The sequence below is a fragment of the Eurypyga helias genome, unplaced genomic scaffold, assembly GCF_000690775.1.
Source record: "Eurypyga helias isolate BGI_N326 unplaced genomic scaffold, ASM69077v1 scaffold4670, whole genome shotgun sequence".
NCBI lineage: Eukaryota > Metazoa > Chordata > Aves > Eurypygiformes > Eurypygidae > Eurypyga > Eurypyga helias.
Window position 1 is genome coordinate 9,478 of NW_010226104.1, and position 9,477 is coordinate 18,954.

The following is a 9,477-nucleotide window of genomic DNA, read 5'->3' on the forward strand; positions in this document are numbered from 1 at the left end:
CCCAGAAAACTCAGGAGAGAAAGAAATTAAATATTAATAATTAAGTTTTTACAGGCTACTAAAAGCAAGCAAATAGGGGTGGGATCCTGTTCCGCTCCAGGAAATCTTAACAAGGACCATTACGTCCTACTGAGACAGCTCTCTGAGAGCTGCCAGTGGTTGCCAAGTCCCAAGGGAGGTTGGCGAGTCCAGACTGCTCTGATTTCCATTACCTGATTTGCTGTCACTGAGGCCCTCCCTTGCCCTGGGATTGCACAGTGACTCTGGATGTGTGCACGCCACGCCGGCTCAGTGCAGTGCTTCTCTCGTGGGTGCCCACGTGGGGTGAAGGCCCTACCACCGGCACCGGATAGCGCTTCCTCCGTGAGTGACGTGGTCCTGGCTTCAGGTGTAGAGCGTTTTCTGTGGCTGCTCCGTGCTGGGGTGTTGACCAAAGTGGGCAGGGTATTTGGTATTGTTCTGGCAGTGATGACGTGTAGCTTGGGACGTGACAGACAAGCTTTCTGCCTTTCAAAGTCTGGGAGAGACTGTACTATAACTTGTACCTGCAGTGAGTCTTTAAAGGGACATCGATTGTCCAAGGGAGGAAAGAGAGACTTTTTGTGGGAAGACAGTGATCTGTTTGTGACTCTGGACTGTACTGTAACTTGTACCTGCAGTAAGTCTTTAAAGGGACATCTCTTCGATTGTCCAAGGGAGGAAAGAGAGACTTTTTGTGGGAAGACAGTGATCTGTTTGTGACTCTGAAGTTGCTAGCGTGCGTTCTTTGAGAATAAAGAACACAACCCAAAGTCTCCCAGGGACTGGGACTTGCATCTGAGACCAACTCTCTCAAATTCAATTCAGCCCCGGGGGAAAAAAATTGTATTCAGCACAGTAGATACCTTAGTTGTCTGTCTTGTCCTTAGGCTCTGTGTTTTTCAGATTACAATCACATTTATAGTGTGGGTAATATGGTGATTAGTTTAACAGAACCTGCTAGAATAATGCACAGTAAGTCCTTTAAAATACTACACCTGGCTCAATACACAGTCGCTCCAGAGGCAGCTGCCTCGCACAAAGTATCAGTAGAGGGGTAGGTAGCTGGTATAGTAACGTAAAGGGGTTATTTTTAAGTTTCTATTTCATTGTTTCATTTTTTTTTAAGGAAATTAAAATCCATCTTTTTACAATCCTCTGCCAACACTTTAATTTGACCTTTTTCAACTAATGTGGGAGAATTGTTTTGAAATGCTTCGGATTAGGAACACCTCTGATCTTGCCAGATGGAGCCCTGGCAGTCAGTCCGAGAGAACTCTAAAAATACAGGTTGACAAACGACAAAAAATTTAGCACTGTAAGAAATGTCAAATGCGATCAAAATGGAATATATTTTATTTATATAGAGAATGTTACACTACTTAATATAGGTAGCAGATGGGTGATTCAGGCCAAAATCACACTGACTTCATTGAATCGGACCTTAAATTTTTTCCACATGCTGGTAAGCTATATTAAAGTTTACTTCTGCCAATAATATCTGAAGTGCCCATACAGCTCGCATTTGATTTACAGCGGCAAGCTGGGGCACCGTACGACTGTGTGTTGCGGATTCCCACAGTGTGAAACAACACTTGCCTTGGCAAAAAAAAGCTCAGTCTATACAAGTATGAGAGACTGCAAGAGGGGCAGTAGCATCTCTGAGTTTGTAATAGATCTCCGCAGACTCCTGAATTCGCTTCCAGTGTTAAGATTGCAGAACCACCCTTGCTTTAATGTTGTTATCCTTTGACCGCTTATCCTGTACGTTCTGTCTCTGTAGCTCACCGGCTGGCTGACTTTATCAGAATAAGGCCCCGGAGGTCTGGAGAGGCTGTAAAATAGATCGTGTGCAGCTTAGGAAGGCTGCAGGTTTTAGACTCTACCATGCTATGACTCGGAGCACTGAGTAGCACTGAGGGCTCTGACTTGGCTGTTTCTCTTTACTTGGCAGCTTGTGTCCGGAGTGTTTTTCTAAGGTCTCCACTTTAGAAAGTTGCATAGACTTGGGTACCTCCTGGAGACGTAATTTTCAGATGATTCCTGAAATGTGTTAAAGGAATTAATATCTTTAACTTGGGTTTGGATTACATTTTTTAGGTTTTGATAAATGCCGCTTTACCGGCAGATGGATAGATACATTCCAGAGAACAGAATCACTGAATCACAGCAGGGTTTGGGTTGGAAGAGCCCCATCTAGTTCCAACCCCGCTGCCGTGGGCAGGGACGCCTTCCACTAGACCAGGTTGCTCAAAGCCTCATCCAGCCTGGCCTTGAACACTTCCAGGGATGGGGCATCCACAGCTTCTCTGGGCAACCTGTTCCAGTGCCTCACCACCCTCTCTGGGAAGAATTTCTTCCTGATATCCAATCTAAACCTCCCCACTTTCAATTTAAACCCATTACCCCTTGTCCTGTCACTACAGGCCCTTGTAAAAAGACCCCCTTCAAGCAGCTGGTTGTTGCTTTTATTTAAATTCTGTTAGTTAAAAATGTATGTTGAGCCTGGTTCCCAAACTGTTAATTAAAACTGGTGCTGATTTGTCTCAGCAGCAGCAGGGATAACACTTGTTCTCTTGCTGCGGGCTGGCTATGATGACGGTGGTGGTAGGAGTAGCTCTTCCAGCAATGAGTCGTTAGGGCAGATGGGTGACTTTGGTTTGAAGCCTCAAGAAGCTTTCTTAAACCTTGGCAAAGCCATAACCAGAATTGCCCATAGAGTTGTAATCTGCGTTACGATCTAGACAAGTGGTCCATGCAGTGGGTGGGGAGCTGGCTCCTTCTCAGACCGGCAGCCTGTCACAAGTGGGGACCCCAGGGATCGATACTGGGCCCGACACTGTTTAATATCTTCACAAGTGATCTGGATGGTGGGATCAAGTGTACCCTGATGAAGCTTGGCAATGATACTGAACTGAGTGGGGAAATGCACGCTTGGGAAGGGAGAGCCACCCTGCAGGAAGACCTGGATAGGCTGGAAGAGTGGGCTAACAAGAACCTGATGAAGTTCCGCAAAGACAGATGTAAGGTCTTGCACCTGAGCCAGCACAATCCAGGAGTGCAGCAGAGGCTGGGATCTACCCGCTGGGGAGCTGCTCTGCAGGAAGGGCCCTGCGGGTCCCGGTGGACAAGCAGCTCAGTATGAGTGAGCAGTGCGCTGCTGTGGCAACGAAAGCCAACGGCATTGCGGGCTGCATCCCCAGCAGAGATAAAGAAGTCATTATCCCACTCTACCCAGTGATTGCCAGGCCCCACCTGGAATGCTGTGTTCAGTTTTGGTCCCTGGTATGCGGAGAAGATGTGGACAGGCTGGAGAGGGTCCAGACAAGGGCACAAAGATGTCCAAAGGACTGAGAAGCCAGCCACATGGGGAAGGGTTGGGAGAACTGGGTTGGTGAGCCTTGAGAAAAGAAGGCACAGGGGAAACCTTAGCACCGTGTTCCAGTATTTAGAGGGTGGGTACGAAGAAGGTGGAGACTGCCTTTTTACAAAAGTCACATGGAAAAGATGAGGGGTAACGGGTACAAGTTACTCGTGTGGAGATTGTGATTGGATACAAGAGGAAAATTTTTCACAATGAAAACAGTCAGACACTGGAATAACCTCCCCAGGGAAGTGGTGGGTTCCCCAACACTGGACACTTTCAAGACTTGGCTGGCCAGGGCGCTGGGCCATCTTGTCTAGACCGTACTTTTTGCCAAGAAAGGTTGGACCAGATGCTCCTTGAGGTCTCTTCCAACCTGGTGTTCTGTGATTATCTTAATAGCAATTCTAGCATGTCTCTATGGCGTGGGAAAGGAGCACTTTATTCATAACTGGCACTTAGTAATGCCGACTGCCTTACAGTGCCCTGATCCTCAGGAAGCAGTATGACTAAAATATAAACTGAATAACGTCACACCCTTAAAAATTTGACCTAAGCCATGTCTTCTGCATATAATAATATTCCATAATAGCAAATGTCATAGTTCAAATCTTAAGATGGATAATGTACTAAGATTATTACTGAGTTTACATATATTTGAAGTACTTTTCAGGACAAATGAATGACAAGTGACGACAGCGTGGCTTGGGATGACTAACGAGGTGGCACCGCTGGTTGTCTGCCCTCACTCAACCCTAGCAGCAGGTCACCTGAAATCACCTTGCTGTAACGGCAGCATTCGGGGCAATAACTGCATCAGCCACCTCTTCCTCCCTTCTCTCACTGGTGAAGTTGTTCATTTTGTAATCGGAAAACCCATGTGTTGCAAGCCAGGAGAATAATTCAACTCTCGCTTCAACGGTATAAATCAGAAGTAAGTTAATTGGAGTTACTGGGACTGTGTTGGTGTAAGGAAGGGACGTAGCACAACTGCCAAGTTCTTGGCTCTCGTAAAAATTCCTACTATGCTTTAGTGTTTGGCCTTAAATCCATTTTCTAAGAGAGATGCTTATGTGCAAAAGCAGAACCCATGCATGTCCTTAGAGTCCAGCAAACAGAAATAGGCAACTGAAGGCACATGAACTCCCTACTGAACAGATTCACAGCACAGAAAGATGGATTTAGCAGTGCTTTGGGTGGAGAGTTCTGTCGGTGCTGTCCTGCAGTACAAGGTTAGATACCCTCCTTTGCTTTTTCTTACAGAAATAGTCTGCTTATATATTTTTTTAATATGTTTTTAAAAATAATTTTCTAGTTCTATAATATATGGTAGTATTGTCCCAAATATTTTCCAAGTGATCGGATATGGCATGGGTGAACATCAACCCTTTTTCCTAATAGATGCTGTGTCCAATCTGGCAAAACTTGAGCTCATGGCTGGCATAGCAGCAAAACTGCCCAAGACCCTTGCTCACCCTTTCTTCTGTTCTGTGTTCTTAGTGAGGTTTCTGTCTCATCCGACTCTGAACTTTTAGGCTTTTTTTAGATGCCACAATAGCTTGATTTTATTCGTGACACATTACTGAATCTGCTGAGTGCCAATTGTAGCTCATTTTGACATTAATATACACTAAAGGTAACTATTTTCCCTGTATTTCATGTATTCATTAAACTGCATGGAGCAGGCCTTCCTCTCCTTTTGTTGATTCCCATTTTTCCCGAGTTTCTGAAACACAGCTTGTGTAGTTGTGTAGCATAATTTCTTTGATCCTTCCTTATTAGAGAGGCTTTATTTACATTTGGGGACTATAATATGTCAGCTTTTTAACTGTTCACAGCAGTATTGCACTACTAAATAGGGCACAAATAAAGAGCTCTGTGTTACCCTGACACTAGTTTGAATACTTTTAGCAGTAGGTAGTTACATGCTTTGGAGGTGGTTTATTTGGCAGAGCACTGGAAGAGTATAATCTTCACAAAGACAGGCATTATGAATTTTGTAACATAAATGACAGATAATGACTCTGTCATCTTCTTTTGCGTAGCATTAGCTTCACACACAGAAACTTAAAAGTAACTCAGGAAGCATTCAGCAAAACAACATAAAATTGAAAACCGCTAGGATTACAGTGGCTGGCCAGGAGGTAAACTCTGCTAATTTCCCCATTCTATAAGGACTTTTTAAACCACTTAGCTTAATACCTCCCAGGTGAACAACATGCTGTTGTCGAATAAGAATCCAAGAAACTGTTCTCTAACATCTCTAGATGGTATCACTTTCCAGAGAAGTGTGACTGTGAAATAACAGCGCTGGGGAAAGCTGCCTTCCCAAAACTGGGTGTCGTAATGAAAACTATCATTCAAGTATTACTCAATCTGGCATTTTCATCATGTGCAGCTGAGGAGCAGTATGGGACTTGAGTTAATATATTCTAACTGCAAGATACTCAAGCCCTTATGCAAGAATTTGAGACAGCTCAGTAGGCGCCCTGGAACACTTAGATACACAACCTTCAATTAGTCTATTTAAGATGGAGCGGGAAAGAGAGGTACCTCAAATCCTTATTTGCATTGAAATACTCTTGTGTATGATACATAAACGTCTTGAAAATGTGTGCAAACCACAATGCTTGAGACCGCAATAACTTTTATGATCTCAGAGTAATAAGCATAAAAGAGTTGCAGTCCATAGCATGTAAAAGGCGATTGAAGTTTAATTAAGGAATTGTAAACTTCTGTGCATCTAGAATCAGTGGTATTTAAAAAGGACACATTCCATGAACCTGCAATAAATGTTGGTACTTGTTCTAGATCGCCAGTAACTTTGCACTAAAAACTATTTGGATGTACTCTAACTTCGATATATTCCACTTGGCATCTGTTACGCAGGCTCACAGGCACATCAGTGCTGTTGCCAGTCAGGATTTTGGATGGAGTCTAAACTGCCTCCTCAGTGAGCACCTCTGTAAAAGCAGAACGTGAGTACGTCTGGTGGCTGCTGCCAGATGCTGGTTTGTTACGGGCGGTGGAGGAGGGATCTGCACTTCTGATTGTCCCTTGAATATAGAATCTGAGACCTCTGACCAGCAGAGGTGTTTGAAAATTCGAAAGGCAAATGAAGCCGTGCAGTGCTGTGTACATGTAGCTGAAACTGCATGTATGTGCTTGGATTCTTTCGTGTTCCAAATAACAGACTTGGATTTTTGTAGCTAAGAAGTTACATTCAAACTGATTGTTTTCATTTTTCACTTTGCCCTTGTTAAGTGTAAAAAGCGCCCTGATCTGTTTCCGGTTTGGCACTCTGAAAGAAATACTGTGCTCTTATGTTTAAATTCATATTTACTTTAAATATATAGAATATAAAATAATATGCCCCAGTTTTAAACTCCTATTATTATAAACTGATGTTTAATGGTACCATTACTTCAGTATTTTTATAAATGGTGTAGGGACATATAAACTCTGTTTTCATTTACTGTTTTTAGTACTTCATGATTATATTTCTTGATGCCTTTAAAATAATAAATTCAAAATGCTAGGCCTGGATGCATAGATGATTCAAAATACCTACAGCTAGCTTTAAAACTGCTTGAAACAACCTGGGGATGGGGCAGGGGAAGTAAGACAAGACACTTGACCTACAACAGTAAAACAAAAGCCCAACGTACTTCATCACTAACAAGCCTGTATACACACGCCTCACGTCTAGCTGTCCCTTTTCACAGCCCTCCTTCCAAGACTATCCCCACCTTTGTTCTGTCTTCAGGTTCTCCTTCCCAGCTCAGCTCTGGTTTCCTTGTCGTGTCTGAATACAAATCCTAAAGGGCAAGAGCTGGTTTTCGTACTGCGAGGGGCCAACCCCTTTGGAGGGGCTGCAGTTACGCCGTCGTGTGCCTGCTCTTTAAGCACGTGTTCCCAGACAGAGCTTGAATAAGACCTGCTATTACATCTCGTGGATATAAACCTGATCTGTCTTCTGCCTATGCATGAGCTCAGAAAGCATTCTGACATCTAACGTTTGCTGTCTCACCCCTGTTTTTTGATACACTTTGGCCTGAAAAGCCTGATTGATCACAGAATCACAGAAGGGTTTGGGTTGGAAGGGACCTTAAAGACCATCCAGTTCCAACCCCCCTGCCACGGGCAGGGACACCTTCCACTAGACCAGGTTGCTCAAAGCCTCATCCTGCCTGGCCTTGAACACTTCCAGGGATGGGGCAACCACAGCTTCTCTGGGCAACCTGTCCCAGTGCCTCACCACCCTCTCTGGGAAGAACTTCTTCCTGATATCCAATCTAAACCTCCCCACTTTCAATTTAAACCCATTACCCCTTGTCCTGTCACTACAGGCCCTTGTAAAAAGTCCCCCCCAGCTTCCTTGTCGGCCCCTTCAGGTACTGGAAAGCTGCTGTGTGAAAACATGCTGGGATCTTCAGCTTTCACATTTGCTCTGGTTTCATGTTGTTGTATTTTAAGATTAGGAGAGCAGAGATTCATATCAGATGTTGTTGTGCTAGTGTCTTCCCCCTTCCCTCCACCAACATCGGTGCTATCTGGAAATGGGTCCACCCTTCCTTAGGAAACCCAGGCAGCACGGAAGCCACAGCCTCTTCTGTTTTTACATTTAGGTGTGCCTGAGGGAATGTAGATTTACTCAAAGCTGTTGCAGCTCTCAGATGGTTTTGGTTTTACTTCAGAGGATCTGAAGTCGTGTCTCAGTGCATCGCACTAGATGCAGCTCTTGTTTGTAACCTCTTCTACAGTGGGAGGTGAAATGTGGAAGACAAACTGGAACTGTGTTGAAGGACTCAGTCTCTTCCACCCCTTCTCTATAGGACAGTGACTGATCTGTAATTGGTGATCTGAAGTGAGAATTTGGCTCCCAGCGACCATGTTTTGCCATACAACAAATTAGTTTGGTAAAGTGAGATCTGAGCACTCCAGCCTGCCTGGATAAGGATGCAGCAGACAGTCCAGCACCTAGAGCTGACTGCTGCCACTACAAAAAAGCACAGGCTTCCTGGGCTATGGTGTCCTGTCTGAAATCCTTCTGTTCTCCCTGCAGAAAACCTCCAAATTAAACGTAGGACAGGAAGCGACTGACTGTGTAGTAGCAATCTGAGATGTGCACCCAGTGTCTTCTTCAGATATCCAGGGCAGATGCAACCTCTGGAAGCAGCTGTGTCTCTTCCCAGGGACCATGAGAGAGCCCAAGATCCTAATTTAGGAGCAGTGAGTTGTACCTAACTTGGAAGATCACCCCGTGAAGGTTTCTAGGGGGTGTGATATCTTTTTGGCTAACAATTCAGTATAGTCTCTTTCTTTCCCGTTAACTAACGTACAAGTGGATTGAAATCTGAAACTGGAATAACATGGGAAAGCACAGGAACAGGTGAAATACTTCTTTCCTCTTTGAGGTAAGAAGTTTTCCTCTTGGCAAAGGGGCTACGTAGCTTCCATAACTCTCTATTTGACCAGGCAAGGGGAAGTGTTGACAGCCTTCCCTGAGATTCTTACCCTGCTTCCCTTGTCCCAGTTCAGTTCCTTTGGTGGCTAACACAAGCTCTCCCCTGCCTTATTTATCCCACCTTCAGTACTCAAGCCGCCACACGTATCGCTGTGCTGGGCTGTGGTTTGCAATAGGAAATTAAGCCATAAGTCAGTGTTGACCCCTGTTGGAAGTCATCCTGTACAATAGTCTTTAGTAACTGCCTTTTAGGGACAGAGCACCTCCTTTTCTGGGTAGCTGGCTACCCTGTTGATGACAGGGTACAACCAGTGGTTGCGGCAGTCCCTGGACTCAGAACTCTTGTCTCTTGTCTTCCCCATGCTGGTGTTCTAAATCCAGTTCATCTTCTTGCTGACAGCCGTCAGCTGTGTGCTGGCTTGGGAAAGTTTAACTTAGTTGACTATTGTTCCCATTTGTTTGTTTGTGTAGGTTTTAACAGGAAAAGCCATGGGTTTCAGTCTGGCAGCAGACAGCACTCACCCAGGACACCTGGTAATACCTCTTTGTCTGCAGTATGCATCTTAATCAAAAGGTTATGTATCTTGAGTGCGTTTTGTAAACTAAAATACTGGATTTCCAGTTCTGA